This window comes from Parasteatoda tepidariorum, chromosome 12, assembly GCF_982258835.1.
Source record: "Parasteatoda tepidariorum strain Cologne lab strain chromosome 12, Ptep-v5.0, whole genome shotgun sequence".
NCBI classification, from domain to species: domain Eukaryota; kingdom Metazoa; phylum Arthropoda; class Arachnida; order Araneae; family Theridiidae; genus Parasteatoda; species Parasteatoda tepidariorum.
Genome location: NC_141766.1, coordinates 4,204,610 through 4,222,056, shown reverse-complemented (window position 1 = coordinate 4,222,056; position 17,447 = coordinate 4,204,610). Strand labels below are relative to the sequence as shown.

At 27.7% G+C, this 17,447-nt stretch overlaps 1 protein-coding gene and 1 long non-coding RNA gene across 5 annotated transcripts in view; one reads left to right on the top strand and one right to left on the bottom strand.

The window, feature by feature from the left end:
* The window catches only part of LOC122269199 (uncharacterized), a 206,745-nt gene that overhangs the window by 144,293 nt on the left and 45,005 nt on the right, over positions 1-17,447 (top strand). For 2 of the 3 annotated variants that reach the window (XR_015430714.1, XR_015430709.1), the window contains one exon: positions 7,460-7,660. The exons of the other annotated variant lie outside the window; for it this stretch is intronic. This is a non-coding gene — a long non-coding RNA (uncharacterized LOC122269199). The remainder of the gene's footprint in view (positions 1-7,459; positions 7,661-17,447) is intronic. 3 annotated transcript variants of the gene reach the window in all.
* The window catches only part of LOC107453372 (uncharacterized), a 404,700-nt gene that overhangs the window by 354,278 nt on the left and 32,975 nt on the right, over positions 1-17,447 (bottom strand). For both annotated transcript variants that reach the window (XM_071188231.2, XM_087155622.1), the window contains exon 2: positions 1,246-1,338. The gene's annotated coding sequence lies outside the window, so the exon portion shown is untranslated. The remainder of the gene's footprint in view (positions 1-1,245; positions 1,339-17,447) is intronic.

Sequence of the window (17,447 nt, the reverse complement as noted above, 5' to 3'; positions counted from 1 at the left end):
ATTTTTGTAGACAACCCATTTCTCGCCCCCAGTGGTGAAAAATGGATTATTTTCTTGACGTCTGAGAAGCAAATCACAGACGTAAACGTGACGGCACAAATTTTTCCCGTAGGGACGCGAGGAACTCATATGTCGAGCTTTAAGATTAAAATTTTTAAGCTTTTCAAATGATCATGAACCGTCGAGTTCGATAAATTTTATCTCTCAGCAATCTCACGAGTTCGCCGGTTATTCGCCGGTTTGCAACAATTAATGCTTTTAATGTGTCTTCGTCAGCTTAAACTGGTGTGGTGCAACTCGTGCATCTGAATAACAATTTTGACGAATCAAAATTTTGCAAACCAGTTTTGACAGTGGCGTATTCCCAATACATCTTCTTTATAAACATCGGATAATTTTTTTTCTTGTTCGAACAGTATTTTTTTTTCCTTTGCGGAGTAAAAAAGTAAAATATGCCGAAGATTCTGCTTTTTATTTTCCATATTTAAAAAGGTACCAACCAAAAACTACAGAGTGGAATCAATCGAACTTTTTTTCAAACAAGCTGTCAAAATATATAAAGATTATGTGGCGTGAAGTTGGCTGCGAAAATATATAATTAAATCCTCTGTTGGGAGAAACTACTTACAGAACAATATTGCCTGAAGGCGCCATTTTAGAACATTTGTTTTTCCTTCGTAATTTGCTAAAATATGTTACTGATCTTTTCTTTACGACTAAAGTAAACATGCTCATACCAAGACCCCTTACGATCATGGCACAAAAACTCTATTTTTGCGGGAGGTACCTTGGACCCTTTTAATACGGGAAGTAATAATTTAAAAAGCTTATAAACATAGGAAATACATTATACTTTTGCCTATTTATCAACGATTTGAGTCATGTTTTAAAGTTTTTTTTTCCCCAATGGCTGGCACTGAATTTGAATCTTTGCCTATACTATGCCAGAATTGTTGCTCATTTCGCGTTACCCAGTGGGCACCTGAGAACCAAAGTCACGGAGGCGAGCAACATTGCCCACGCCACACTACCACAAACCCATTTATAGGGTGGGCCACATTCACACACACACACAACAGAGGACAGCACAAAGAGAGAGAGAAACATCCATGCCCAGAGCGGGATTCGAACCCGCAGCCTATGGCCTCGCAGTCAGGCACGCTAACCGCTCGGCCACCTGGCCGGCATGTTTTAAAGTAAGAAAACTAGAAAATAATCAATAAAAGAAATGCTAAAAAAGTGTACCTGCTTTAGGTTTAAAAATCTTCTGCTTAGCAACAATGATAAAAGTTCAGAATAACAGTACATCTATATCTACATTTAGGAGTTCAGTCAAGGCTGCAACAAAAAATATTATTTTATTGTAATTATTTTGATATCAGAATTTTATCATGAATGATTGTTAATTTGTTGCCTGTTAGTTCAGAAGGTATAATTGTGTCTTCAGTTTCAAAAAAGGTTTTTTGAAGTTATAAGTAATCTTTTCGATCAACTGAATACAAAAAACCGATCAAATTTCCGCTAATTATGCGTCTGAAAATAACATTTCGCTCCAAAACTGGCCAATTCCATATTTTATTTATATTTTTATTTTATAACCATCGTTGAACAGCCGAACCAATTTTGGGTTTACGACTATTAATGTTCAACTCCGTAGCCTTGTAATTTTGAACCAATCCAGAAGACAAGGAAACTCCTGGATCAGTACCCCCAGAGGTATTATTTGTTTTGGGAACACAGAGGACTTTGTGACTCGACAGATTTAACACGCTCCAGTCACCCTTTACTACTCGGGGAGTCTTCGGTCAGCAGGGATCGAACCCACGACCTCTTGGACACGGGCCCGGTGCCCTACCAACCAGGCTATCCCGGCCCAAGGCCAATCCCATATTTACCAAATGTCGCTTTTGATCAAAATTTTTGTTATTTCTTAATATGTAACTGTAGTACACCCCTTATCTTCACCTGTAACTGTATGCACGAAGTTTTCAATTGAGTTTCGTCCTTCGTGTATTTTTCGATTGCAAAGAAATTTGAGGAGAAAATTTCTCCTAAAAAATTCTACGTCATTGAAAAGATTTTAAAAAAAAAGGCTGCAGATCTTACCTGGTAATTTGTTTACCATGTTTCCTTTTTTTAAATCAAAATTTACATGAGTTACATTCGGTTACATGAGTTACATTTCATGATAATATTATTTACTCACTATCAACTGATATTTTAGTTGCAGATTATCATATTATGCTACATCCATTTCAATCACCCTAAGAAGCTGATTTTTTTATAAAACAATTATATAAAAATTCTACAATTTCTGAGACACATTATTTAATCTTAAATTTTTCAATCTTAAATCTTGAGTTTATATATTTTTTACAATTTGATGCCGAATTTCAATTAAACATATTTTTCATACTTTTTTTCATTATTTAAAATTAATTTAAGTCAAAATAAGTGAAAAATATTATATTTAGCATTTTAATAATTTATGGTTATAAAATACTGCATGAAACACCGTCTTTTTCTGCGCTAAAAGTAAAATCTTCCGGCTCACTTGCAAACATTAATTTTTTTTAAAAATTTCCTCATATTTACAGTTATTTAAATCTGTTTAAATCTTAGAAAAAGTCACTGAAATTTCTTTCATTTACAAAATCATTGATATTTGTTTTTACAAAGAATGAAAAAAAATACTACTTTTTTTTGGATTTTACATGTTAAGTCAATTTTCAAATTTAGGTTAAGCCAATGAGGCCTGTGATTTCTAAAATTTTTTCTCTGATGCTACTTTTCTCATAACATAACATAAATGTAATATCAAATGCAGTTCACTTAAATTATGCTTTTATTTTTGTCCATACAATTTACACAATATTTACAAATTAATGAAATTGAAATGTTGGCTTGTAGCAAAACGTCCAACTCTTAAGTGAGTTGCAAAACCAACCAAATTTAAAATTTAAAAAAAAATAAATAACCCTTCCTTCTATTTTGTTTTAAAACACACTATCTTAATGTGAAAAAGCTCCTGTCATTCAACCGTATATATGTTTAATCAGCATTATATATATATATATATATATATATATATATATATATATATATATATATATATATATATATATATATATATATATATATATATATATATATATATATATATATATATATATATATATATATATAGTATATATATTTATATAGTCTACTCTCGATATCTCAAAGAGTTGAAGGGACGCTGAAAAAATTTCGAGATGGCGAGCTTTCGAGATAACAAGTTCTGAACTAATTATGTTCTAAAAAGTAGAAAAATATCTATCTTAAATATTACTCTAAAATGTACAGTCATGAAACATAGGAATAACTATCATAAATATGGAAGTGATGATAGCTGACTGTTAATTAAATACAATAATAATTTTATTTTTAAAAGTTAGACAAAAATAATTCTGCATTAAGTAGAAAAAAATCTGTTTAAAATAAACTTACATTGTGATTTTCCCGAAGATATTCATTTTCTATTTCTAAAACAATTCGACATAACAAGATTTTGAGAAGAAAGTCTTAGACATAGGTTTTTAAATTTACATTAAGTTGATATATAACACCTAGGAAAAATATTTTTTTGACATAACAACGTTTTTAAGATATCGAGAGTATACTGTAAATGTATATCACCAAATGATCGAAAAAAACGCAGTTGAGAAATCATGTTTAAGACACTTATAAAAAAAAAAAAAAAAATTTCAGACGATTTCTTGTTGGAGTTCTAATTCAACTAATAAATTGTTGTATTAAAAATACCTATAGAACACAGAATTATGTAGGAATTTTGGAATTTACTATTTAGAGCTTGGTATGTACTACAATAGACTTTTTATTCTAATCTTATAATTTAAACTTTTAAATTTAGCCTATTAAACGCATATATTAGAGCTTCCGATGGGAATCTTAAATTAAAAAATAATCTTTTCTGGCGAAATATACTTTTCAGCTGCAGAATTATGCTTTCTTTTCGAAGGAAAACATCATTGTTTTTTATTATTTCGATGTAATTAAAAGTGATTAATAAAAATATTAAATTTTATACAAGATTTTAAAACTCTGCAAAAAAATTTTATTGATCGGCAAGCAGCAGTTCGGTTTTCTTTCTCGTTAGTTACGAGATTAGCACCCTTGGCCAAAGGATACTTCGCCAAGTTAGCATCATTCAAACCTCGATACATTTAAAAAATCTAAGGCGTGTTTTAAGCGTTGTGCAAACTAAGAAATGAGATCGTTTTTTAAGACATTTTCTATTCGAATATAATTACAATTCAATAATGTCTCCCACAAAATAATACATCGAAACTATACACAAGGTGTTTGAAACATTAAATTCTGCTGCTATACGCCATATATATAATTAGTGAACTGTCCCGAAGTTGGAATTATCAATTTTTGCGATTTTTACCAGTATTAATAATTAAATTAAAAAGTCCAAATCTTTAAATTCTTCAAATTGTTTATTTCAAAATCCGCAACTGTATTCATAGAAAATGGAATGTTCTTAACACGTAAAATCAGGAATATCAGGAAAAAAACTAAAAATCAGGGCAAAATAATTTTCATCAGGAAAATCGTAAAAGATCAGGACAATTACGAAACCAGCGATATTTCAAATGTTATTCATTAGCTTATATTTTAAATAAACTTTTTATCGTGGTTAAACAAACTTGGCTCTGGAATTTATGAATCAAAAGATAACTTTTTCCTAATTTTCCTGTAAATATCGATTTTTCAGTACTCTCAATATTCGACAGAGCTTTACAATAGTTTAATTAAACATCCCCTCAAAAACGTTCAAATGAGATAAATTAAGCTTTGGTTAGATTTAAATTTAAAAATATATCATAATCTTCATTTGAGTAATATTTTGGTTCACATAATTATAAACAATTGTCGCTCATAAGATCAAAAACCTTTTTTCTTCTTCTAATAAAACTTTGACTCCAACTATACAGCCCTTTGAAGGCAGTATGGAAAAAAAAGTTCTATTAACTCCATTAAATATCATTTTATCGATAAAAATAAACTACGCTTTTATAGAAAGAAGCAGTCAATATAGACAAACTGCCTTTAAACCCCCATATTATATACAACATTATCAATTCACGTTTAATTGATGCTTTCTTTTTGATGAAATAAAAAGAATGTTAGAGGAGAGATATGAAGCAAAAAATAATATACAAACTTTTAAACCCTTATACTACATTCATACTCATACTTTACTACATTCATACTTTATCAATTCATATTTTTTCACAGAAGATAATTGCTTTATTTTTTCGATTAAATAAAAAGAAAGTTAAAGGAGAGAGAGATAGGAAGCAAAAGGACAATATAGACAAATTGTCCATAAACCCTCATACTATATTCATACTCATACTAAATTCATACTATATTCATACTCATACTAAATTCATACTATATTCTCATGCTATATCAATTTACATTTTTTTTAAAAGATAATAATTGCTTCTATTTTCTTTTTAATGAAATAAAAAGTAAGTTCTAGAAGAGATGGACTAAGCTAGAAGCAAAAATACAATATAGACAAACAACCCTTCAGCCGCCATACTATATACAACTTAATCAATTATTATTTTCTGTAAGACAGTAATTGTTTCCATTATTTTGATAAAATAAAAAGTAAGTCCTAGAAGAGATGGGCTAAGCTAGAAGCAAAAAGACAATACGGACAAACTGCTCTTAAGTACTATATACAACTTAATCAAGTCACATTTTTTCAAAGATAATGATTGCTTTTCTTTAACTTTTTTTTTCTTGAAATAAAAAGTTAGTGTAGAGATAAGAAGTAAAAAGACAATATAAACGAATTGTCCTTAAGCTCTCATACTATATTCATACTCGTACTAAATTCATACTATATCCTCATACTATATCAATTAAATTTTTTTCAAAGATAATTGTTTTTTTTAATTGCTTTTTTTTGATGAAATAAAAAGAAAGTTAGAGGAGCGATATACATACTATATACAACTGAATCAATTCATATCTATTAAAGATAATAATTGTTTCTATTTTTTGATGAAACAAAAATTAAGTCCGATAGATTAAGATAGAAGGAAAGAGACAATACGAACTAATTTCTCTTTATACAAAACATGTTATTCAAATATTTAAATATGGGGGAAATCATCATGACCCAAAAGATCTTCCAGATTCCTTTACAATCGATAATCCCTTTTACAAAACATTTTATTAAAGTGAGCTTAACTTAAAAGCATCTTTTAATAAACGCGTGTCTAAATGTAATTAATTCAGCATTTTCTACGACAATCAATATTTTGGCTAGAATTAATTTCAAATGTGAGATTTTTTTTATATAAATGACAATAAAGGAATGACTTTTACGAATACAATAGTCAAATTAACTTTTCTACTCTTAATCATCTACCAAATATTGAATAATTTCGCAAATAACTATTATGTAGGTCAAAACTTGTATTAACTTAAAAAGCATCACTTTCTCAGACACAACAGGCAGACTATAATTTTTCTACTCTTAATCTTTTAACAAACACCCAATAATATTTTTGCAAATAACGATTATGTAGGTCAAAACCGTTGGAACAATAAAATCCTAAAATATTCTCCCATTAAATGGCGAAAAGATCAAAGTCAACATCATTGTTTTTATAAAATAGAGTTGATCTATTCTTAGAACTCAAAACTATTTAGTATGAAAAGTTTTCCTCTCTTCTTAAGAACTCATTCTAAAAATTACTATTTTAAGAATTTATAGTTCAAAAAATATTACATTTAATGATTGTTTCTTACTTAGATTAATTAAACTTTTTGATGACAATTGTATTTATATATTTACGACATTCCTTCACTCGTTTTCTTTTACAAGTCAATTTTTTCACTATATATATATATATATATATATATGTATCTATCTATCTATCTGTCTATCTATCTATCTATCTATCTATCTATCTATCTATCTATCTATCTATCTATCTATCTATCTATCTATCTATATATATATATATATATATATATATATATATATATATATATATATATATATATATATATATATATATATATATATATATATATATATATATATATATATATATATATATATATATATATATATATTACATATGGGTCATTCTCACAAAAACAATCATTTTCATGTCCCCAGTATATTTTATGTTTGTTTTACGACTTGCGAAAAAAAAATTTCAGGGAAAGTGTCCTTCAGAATGCAGGCTAACAAAAGAATAAAAATAAAATTATCAATTTTTATTTTTTATTTATTTTAGGTAGTTAAAATATATCAATATGTCATTCCCTCACTTATCCCCACTGTTGATTTTAAAAAAGAAAAAATTGTTTCTGAAATAAAAATAAAAAATTTACAAATTCCTGTTTTTAATTTCAGAATATTGAAATATAGAATTCAGCGTTTCGCATCATTCCGTCACAACAATGTTCTTATCACCTGCAATCTTCTTAGAATAAAAATATTTTAATAAAAACTTTAGCAGTTAGCAACTGGCATCATAGAACAAAATTGCAGTATGTTTCCAACTTCAACTGAAAGAAGCTTTGCTATGGAATAAATTTGAATAAATCAAACCAGGTAAAATTTTTTACATTTGTCATTCCCTCATGTCGTTTTTTAGAGTAAAATAAAATACAACTTCATCGAGAATGTGGATAATTATATGTTGCTTTCTTGTATGAATATAATTGCATGTGATTGATTTCAGAAATTAATTAGGCCTAACTGTTATTTCTAAATTTTATTAAATTTGTCATTCCCTCACTAGTGTATAAAGTGAGGGAATGCTGCTGAAGTGAGGGAACGATGCTGAAGTGACGGAATGATTTAAGATGAGTATATTATTAAATTTTTTTTTGTTTAATAGCGCCGGCCAATTTTATTTCCCGAACCTGATAAATATATAAAACTAAATTATAATAAATGTTAGATATACTTAGTATGTTATCATTTTCAAACTTGAGGTAGCTGTAACTTAGAGAAAAACATGTATTAAAATAAAATATCATTCCCTCACTTTTTAAATAATGAAATTAATTAATTTATTTAAATATTAAATATAATATATAGGATATATACTTTCTTTATAATGCCATTACATATTTCTATTAATATAAAAAGTTTCAGAGCTTTTTATTCACTTTTCTTTTTTGGGATTTTATGAACTGAAAAATGACAGTTTTCGTGAGAATGACCCATATATATATATATATATATGACCCATATATATAAGTCCCTGGCGCCAAATTATTATAGACGCACTATAAGATTCTATGTAAAATCTTACTTATCAGATGATACTATGCATTATACATATTTATTGTTTTTACGCGGATGAAACCGGTTTGCACTTGTTTACGTTCGTGTATCAATTGGTTAACATTGTGATGCAATACGTTAAAAATAAATACAAATAGGAAGTATATAAAAATTCTCCTAAATAAAAACCCATTACACGTATGTTTAAATATAAAAGTATTGCATACAAATTCGCGCAAAACACGTAATTATTAACAAACCACAGTGAGCCTAATAATTTAGTTTAATTATTATAATATACTACAATAATACCTAATATAATAAATATTCTATATTTATATAATCTATCGTCTAATTTAACCAAATGATACACTAACGTAAACAAGTGCAAACCGCTTTCAGTCGAGTAAAAACAATAAAGCTGTATAGTGTCACCTGATAATTGAGATTTTACATAGAATCTTATAGTGCGTCTAATAATTTGGGCAGGTTCTGTATATATAATTAATATTAGTAGTAGCAGTATTAAATGTGATTGATTTGGCATAATTTGATAATTTGTTGAGACTTCAACTCTAGATTAATTTTCATATACATATATGAGTTATGATAGAAAATCTGCTGTAGTTAAAAAAATAAATGATTGCATGAAATACGGATATTAACTTATGTTTTAATTTCAAATAATAACTTTAAAAGTTGAAATTAATTTTTTTTACATCATCATATTTATTTATGAACGGTAATTTTTGAAATACTTGATTTCATAGGTTTTAATATCTTTCCACAATTCACTTAATAAATGGTATAAAATTCGAAACAGCTCATGGATTTCTATAAATGCATTTACTTTAAAATATATTACAGTAAAACTCTACATGATATAAAATTTAACATTAATGTTATTCAGATGGATTCATAATATTAAGATAATATGCTTAAACGGGAAATTACCTTAACGCATGCGTATGGGAAATCTCTAGCTTAATGAACTAATCATCAGTTGTTAATAATAACCATGATGTGTGAAAAATTCTGATAGATTATTCCCTTTAACCCATTTACTTGATTATTATTAAAAATTAACAGTGATTTTTATTATTTACCGATTAATTACGCTGACCATAACAATATAAATTCAGCGAAGGTATCGATAATTTTTCATTTTCTTTTGTTTATTTTCCTTAGCTTATTTTAGCGTAGACTTAAATAGAAATTTTATTTTTTCAATTTCACTAATTATGCACACGTGTTTTAATTAAAGTTAGGAAATAATATTTTTGCTTTGAAATTTTCGTTTAATAATAAGGAACTTTAATTTTAAAAGTATTTTATTATATTTTATTTATTTAAGGGCAATTTTAAGGACTTCCCTTTTTTTAGTTTTCATGCTTTTCTCGATAGACATTCAACAAAACTTGTTAACTTTCTGCTTCAAAGTTAGTATGCGGCCGGTAATATGGCAATATGGCAATATATATATATATATATATATATATATATATATATATATATATATATATATATATATATATATATATATATATATATATATATATATATATATATATATATATGCGATGTTTTGATTTCACATTAGTCATTATATCATGTCATTATTTTATATATTTTTTAAGTTTCAATGTGAAAAAATTCCATCGCTATTCAAACATTTTATTTCGCCTGTCACTTAGTAATAAAATTGACTCTGGCCGTATTCTATTTTAAGATAGAATTTATAACTTAATAACTTAGATGCAGATCGTAGGTGAGTTTTTAAATCTGGAAACGACTCGAAATGCGTGTTTACGAAAATAGAGCTGAAAATGAAAATGCGTGGTTACGAAACGAAATCTAACTCGAAATGCGAGTCTACGAAAGTGAACATAGTTTATATATATAGAAATGGACATATCATTTGATACGAATGCGTGATTACGAAAATGGGCGTAACTGAAAACGCCTGTTTAAAAAAAATGGACTTAGCATTTGATTCCGTTTTTCAAACTTATTTTATGATTCTTATTTCAAAGATTAAATAAATGAATCCAAATAAACTCATCCATTTTGTTATCCTCACATTTTATTAAATTAATCTTTTTTAAGGACTTAAAATGTCAATAGTTATGTTGTAGTTATGCCAGTGTCAAAATTTATGTTGTAGGGATTTAGAGTTTTAAAACTCACTCTATCGTTTAAAGTTCTGATTACAAATGCATCGCCTGAAAAGTTTCATCTGTAATAAATAGACATCTCGACTCCGTAGTCTTTGCCTTGTAATGATTATACTTTGTATAAGATGATATTGTATAGGAATGCATATGAATAAGAAAAAGTAAACACATTATTCCTCGTTTAGTTGTTAAATTTGGGTTGAAAACTGAAAAGGTGTACATTTTGTGGTGTCCATTTTCGTAAACACGCATTTTGAGCTGTGTCTATTTTCGTAAACACGCATTTCGAGCTTTGTCCAGATTTAAAAACTCCCCTGCGAGATAAATAAATTTTCCAAACGAATCATAACTTCTTAAAAATATACAGTCTAATTAAAAACAGTTAGACCAGTAAAAGTATTTTTAAAAAATTGAAAAATACAATTATGTTTTTTTATTTCGTTATTAATTCTTAAAGTGCATTGTTAGGAAATAACGGAACAAACAAGATTTGAAATTATCAGAAAAATGTGGTAAATACAAAGTTAACATTTGAGTGGAAGTAAAAAGTTTAAGGCCGCCTGTAATGTTTAAAATATACATATACTAGCTTAACTATGAAGATTATAAAGACACTTCTATAAATTTACCGAACATTTCTTCGATTTTTAGTGCTTTTTGTAATGATGGCAAAGAAATTAACTGATCATGAAAGAGACAATTATGGTAATGAGAATACAGGAGGAAAAGCTATGCTCTCGCGTGATGAAAGAGTTTGCATCTGCTGGGAAATACTCAACCAGGAAATTTATTCAAGAGACACGTTTGAATGTTTTTCAAAAGAGAAAAAAATGATTAACGCAATTAAAAGGTTTGGAAGATTCATTTATACAGCAAAATTGGCTAAAGGTTGGTTGTTGTAGAGTTTCAAAATGTATAGCGTTTAAATTTAAGTCTGAACCTGGAATAATCAATGCATACAAGTAATTTTTGTTGGACGAAGAAAAAACGGAATTTAGTTGGACAAGATGGTTGGAAGTACATTTGCATGATATAAGTAAACAAGAAACATTCTCCAAGCACTTTTTGGGTGGAGGCTCTGCCATCATCTGGGATGTTTTACTTACAATGGTGTGGGTTCAAATCTGGTCATTTAAGGCAAAATGAAGTCATGAGTGTCCTAGCAAGTCATCTTTTACCAAATACAGAATTTCTTGCAGAAGCGAAACAACGCAGTTAATCATTCAAGTAACATTACAAAAATTGTTATTTTTGGTCACCAATGTTGAAACTGCTAATGGTCTGCAGATCTAAACAGAATGGAGAAATTTTGAGGTGACAGAGAATTTATGCAAATAGGAGGCATTTCACATCATCAATTGAGTTGAAATCAATTATCCAAGTCAAATCATATAAAACCTAATAATATTCAGTTCAAATATTTTAGTACCATTCATAAAAACTAGAATATTTGAAGTAATTCTGAAAAATGGCTCAAGCTTCTAAATTTTTTATATCAATTTTTACTTGCTATTTTTTTTATGTTTTTTATGTTGTTACTCAGAATATTGTACATTCCACTTTTTTCTGATAATTACAAAATTACAAATCTTGTTTCTTATGTCTTAAAATCTTGTTTCTTATTTCTTAACAATGAACTTTAAGAATTATTAATACAATGTAATTTAAATTCATTTTCATCAAAATTTTTTCACTAAGCTTTTACTCAGACTGCATATCTAAAATCATGTCGATAAAATAAATTTAAATTGCTATTGTCTTAATTAAACTAGAATTTTCAAAGTGACATGCAAACATTTGTTATCATAGAAGGAAATAAAAAAACTTAGTTTATAAAATAAAGAAAACATGGTACGGATTTCTAAAAATGCAATTCATTTTTATTTAAAGGAAATTATTCTAGGATAAAGAAATTAATCATCGAAATATTCATAACTTATTATTATTGCAAAGAGCATTTTAAGTTTATCTTTCTCTTCATAAAAATCATATTATGATCATTCATAAAATATTTTCAAATATTTAGCCATCCAAAAATTTAACTATATAACAAGATAGACTTTATTTCATTTAATTACCGGCGTTGATGAGCCGACCCAAATTTGAGTTTACGACTACCAATGTTCAACTCCATAACCTTATAATTTCAAACCCAATCTAGAAGACAACTTCTGGATCAAGCATTGGGAAAAATTTGCCTTCGTGGAGGACTTTTTTGATGGAACTATCCCACATTTGCGCTACATGGAGAGGAAGGCCACAAGAACCTCCCACGGTTAGCCTGACGGCAAAGGGACCCATGATCCGTCTACCACTGAGGATAAGCCTTCTAGTCGCCACCCAATCACCCCTTTTTTCGTCAAAAATGCACCTCATTTGCATTTTATGAGTAGTAGTACTATTTCAAATAAAAAATGGAATATTTTACAATATACTAAAAATTACTTTATTTCACGCTTAAATTTTTTTCTAAATTTAGAAATGAAGCGCGTAATATATTTTAATAAATGCTTAAAAAGACTTACATTAGTCATCCGTGTCTACCAACAATTTTATTAAAAATTTTGAAAATTAGCCTCATAAGTGGCTTAATTTTGCCCTATATCTTATCATTTTAAGTGAAATAAGATCTCTAATTCTAAACAGACATAAAAGTAACATTTACTTAATAGTAGCATTAATTTGTTCCCAGGATTTGATGAAAAATGTAACATTCTATTTGTCGAGTACTTAGAAAATTCTGGAATCGAACATTCAAATTATCGATCCCATCATTTCACAACTCTGCATTCTATTTATCAGTATTTTAAGGATTTAAGACAGCAGATCTTCAATTTAGATTATACTGTTCTGTAATACCTATCCGAATTTGGTGTTGACAAACTCCAAAAATTGCACGAATGAATATTTTATTTTAAGTTAATACATAATCGAGCGTTCACACACACTTTAAAGAGTGTAGTTAAATCTTAACACCAATAATTGATAAAGCTTCCACCCAGCTCAGATGCATTTACTCCATCCGTGATTTATTTACCCCAATTTTAGCTTACGTTTGGAAACTGGCAGATGATCGATATTTTTTTATCGCAATAGAACAGAGAAAGTTTCGCCTCGCACGATGCAAAACGTTCTAGAAAAGGGAACTATTATAAAAAGGCATAATGTTTTTAGTTGTGTAATTATGTGTTACATAAATGTGTCAACTCTACTGAATAATTTTATAGTATTCTATCAGCATCGGTTTTGTTAAGAATTGTTCGAATTCAAATTATTTTCCTCTCTGTGTTTAATGCAAATTTCAGTAACAAAATGATTTTATTTTAAGAAATCATGCATCGTAAATTTAATTTATGCATTCTAAATTAAATTGTATCATAAAAGTATCTTTACTTATCATACCTTACTGTATTTATATTTTTCAGTGTTACTGAATAGCAAAAATGGCTAATTAACACAAAGTCGTGTGAAAGAACATTCTTGGAAACACCTACATTCAGAAGTTTTAAATAGTGTTTAACTAAACCATTTTTAGCGTGGAGATAAGCTTTTACGTGAATACATACTGTCTAAATCACATAGCAATGAAGTAGGAATTGTTAAAGTAAAATTATTTATTTATTCATTCATTCGTTTTGAAAAATGGAATTAAAACTTTCAAAATTACTGTGATTTCAAACTTTATTTAAACCTAGAGACATCCCCCGGGTACCCGGCCACATTTTCCTCTAATTACCCAGACCCGATTAAAAAAATTTACTACCCGGCACCGGTTGCCCGGACCCAATTTTTAGTCTAAAGACCCGGTACCGAGTTCAAGGAACCGGCCAAATTAACATGGTATCATGTGCCGGGTAATCCTCTTTTTATGTTCGAAAACTCGTATTCATAATTTACAGTAAACTTAAATCTACTTATTTTTAAATCTACTTTTATGAGCAATTTTAAAATTGCTCTTAAAAGTAGATTTAAGAATTTATTTTTTCAATCAGTTTCTTGATAATAAAAGCTGAAATAATTGTTTAGGCATAACTTATTTGACTTTTGTACAGAATTGCAATGAAGGAAAACCTTGGTGAAATTGAAGGTGTTGAATGTTCGCTAAAGAGCGGTGTCCGCTATGGGGAAGAAAATTCAGAAATATAAGAAAACTATTTTAATTAAATTAATATAATAGTTAAACAAATACAAAGTTAGAAATAAGGAAGATATTTTGTTAATAAGTTAATAAAATCGCAATAATTGACATAAGTGTAGAAAAATGCGAAACATATTTATAACTTTCATACTAAATTTGCAAATGATTAAATGCAGTAATCATTTTTATTATTTACGGCTTAGTATTTCATCGAAGTATAATTGACAACAGTTGCACGTTACTAATAACTTACTAATTACTATTATCCTATTACTATTATCCTAATACTATTACCAATTTGAACATCACTGAAGATTAATTTTCTAGTAAATAAAAGCAAATGTTTAAAACGGAAACAATTGTCTTACAAAAATTGATAATTAAATTTTTAAGGTAATTTTCATTTTAAAAACCTTTTTATTTTTACATAACTCAACAAAACCTCACTTGTAAACATTTTCAGTATAAGTTGATTTAGGTTTAATATTGAAAAGGTATGAGTAAAATTTACCATCTGTAACTTTAAACTATATGTTTTCTAGGAAGCATGTTTCCTACTCATTATACCTCAAGAAATTCCAACAACAGTCACATAAGCCAAGGGATATTTTTCGAGGTTTTTTTTTCCCTCCGTGTCACGCAAATAAAAATTCATAAAGTTTTTCATAAAATCAAATCCATTTTGTTATTCTTCTGGAGCTTTAAAATAACTATGTAGAATGTAAGGATCTTAACATTAAAGGCTGTTTAACATTAGTAATAGTTCTCACCGAATATCAAAATGCTTAAGAGATTGCACTGAGATAAATCTCATTGCACATGAATTACGTTTAGAACTATCGGGTGATTACAAATTAAACCCTGATAATTAAATTCTTTTAATAAGCCGTCATTTCGTTAAAATATTTTTTAAAATATCTTGCGTTTAACAGAAGCTGCGCTAGTAAATACAATTGAAAATTTAAGTAAATCAATTGACAAAAATAATGAAGTCTAACTCTAGCAGATAGCTCCTCTCCATAGCCAAGTTTTCAGTAAATTAATCTTCATTCAATCCGAACTTTTGTTTAAAAATTATTTGAACTAAATCTAAAAATAAAAAATTTATTTACATAGGTGTACTATAAATTTCCTATCAATATATATGGTTAAATATTCGTTCGATAGAATACAAAATATAAATATAATAATATATTTATACGATTACACGACGATGCTTAAAATATTTATACAATTTTAAATTTTTATTTATTCACATTTATTTATTTATTCTGTGCACGCGACTATCGATGTTCAATTTCTTAGCCTTTAAGTTTTGAACATAACGCGGAAGACGAGGAAATTCCAGGCATTGGGACAGAGTAGTATTCATGAAGGACATTTTAATGGAACTAACTCGCATTTACGTTACATTGAGAGGAAAAATCACGAAAATGTCTCATTGTTAGAGCTCGATGGCAAGAGCAATATAACCCGTCTACCACTCAGGAAATCTTTAGACAGAACAGTGTGAGCAGGGAACAGACACCGCTGGAATTCGACACATCATTGGGAGGTGAACGCTCTATCGGCTCCGATTTGTTATATTGTAATGTATAAATATTTCAATTCTTGACCTTTAATAAATCCATGTATTACAGGGTACCCATAACCAGCCAAATAACAAATAAAATATTTACCGGGTATCTGAAACTGGTGGGGGAAAATATTTCACTAGGTACTCTATTACATTTGTATAAAATACAATACAACATCTTATAAAATATTCTTAATAGAAGTTAAATGATTGAAGTATTTAAAATAATTTTAATAACATTTGAGTATTTTGAATAAATATTTGAATTATTCATACATCATAGTAGTAAGAAAATGTTTTAAGATAAATATTTTAAACCAATGACTAAAAATTTCCGTAATAGAGCACTAACTGAGGTCATTGAATATCTGCATTTCATACAAAAATTCATCGGAAAAAAATGAAACATTTCAAAAATTCGAAATAATTGGACTAAGTTAGATAATCTCAAATGAAATTTAATAAAAAAAATTCCAAAATTACCTCACAGAGTTTTCAAAATTTCGAAATATAAAAATTTTAACAAAAGATTTCAATCTTTCGAGCTTTCGATTTTCTATAAGAAATTCACGAAAACATTTTTAAAACAAATATTTAGCAAAAAATAAAGATGTGTTTTGAAATTTAAAAAAAATAAAATCTTGCATTAATTTTATTGAAGACAGCAAAACATATAAAATTGTAAGCGTTATTTTTAATTCTAATGTCTATAATATGCATACTTCATCTTTCAATATTTTTAAGACAAATTGGTATTTATATTTTTAAAACAAATTTGCTTAGATATACTTAAATTACTATTTAATAATACAAAAACTTTACTCATTGCAGTCTTCTACAACATTTGAAAAATGTTGTATTTATGAACGCCAAACTTTATGGTTCAAAGGGGAAAATATACTAATGAAGCTACTAATTAAAATAAGAACGTATTTTCTCTTAAATAGCATATTTTGAAGAAATATCAAGAGTGATAACCCTGTGACAACAATTACAATCAAAAATATATTTTGATATTTAATTAGGAAAAGTAGTCTAATAGTTACTTTAAAAAATCTGTCAGATTATCGGAATTTTATTTGTACTAAAATATAAAATCCAAAAAAGTTTGAAAAAAAAATCACTTTCATTCGTATTCAAATATTTATCATGATAAATGATTCTATAAATGAAAGAAATTTAAACGATGAATAACTGTTTCTCTTAGATACATGCATA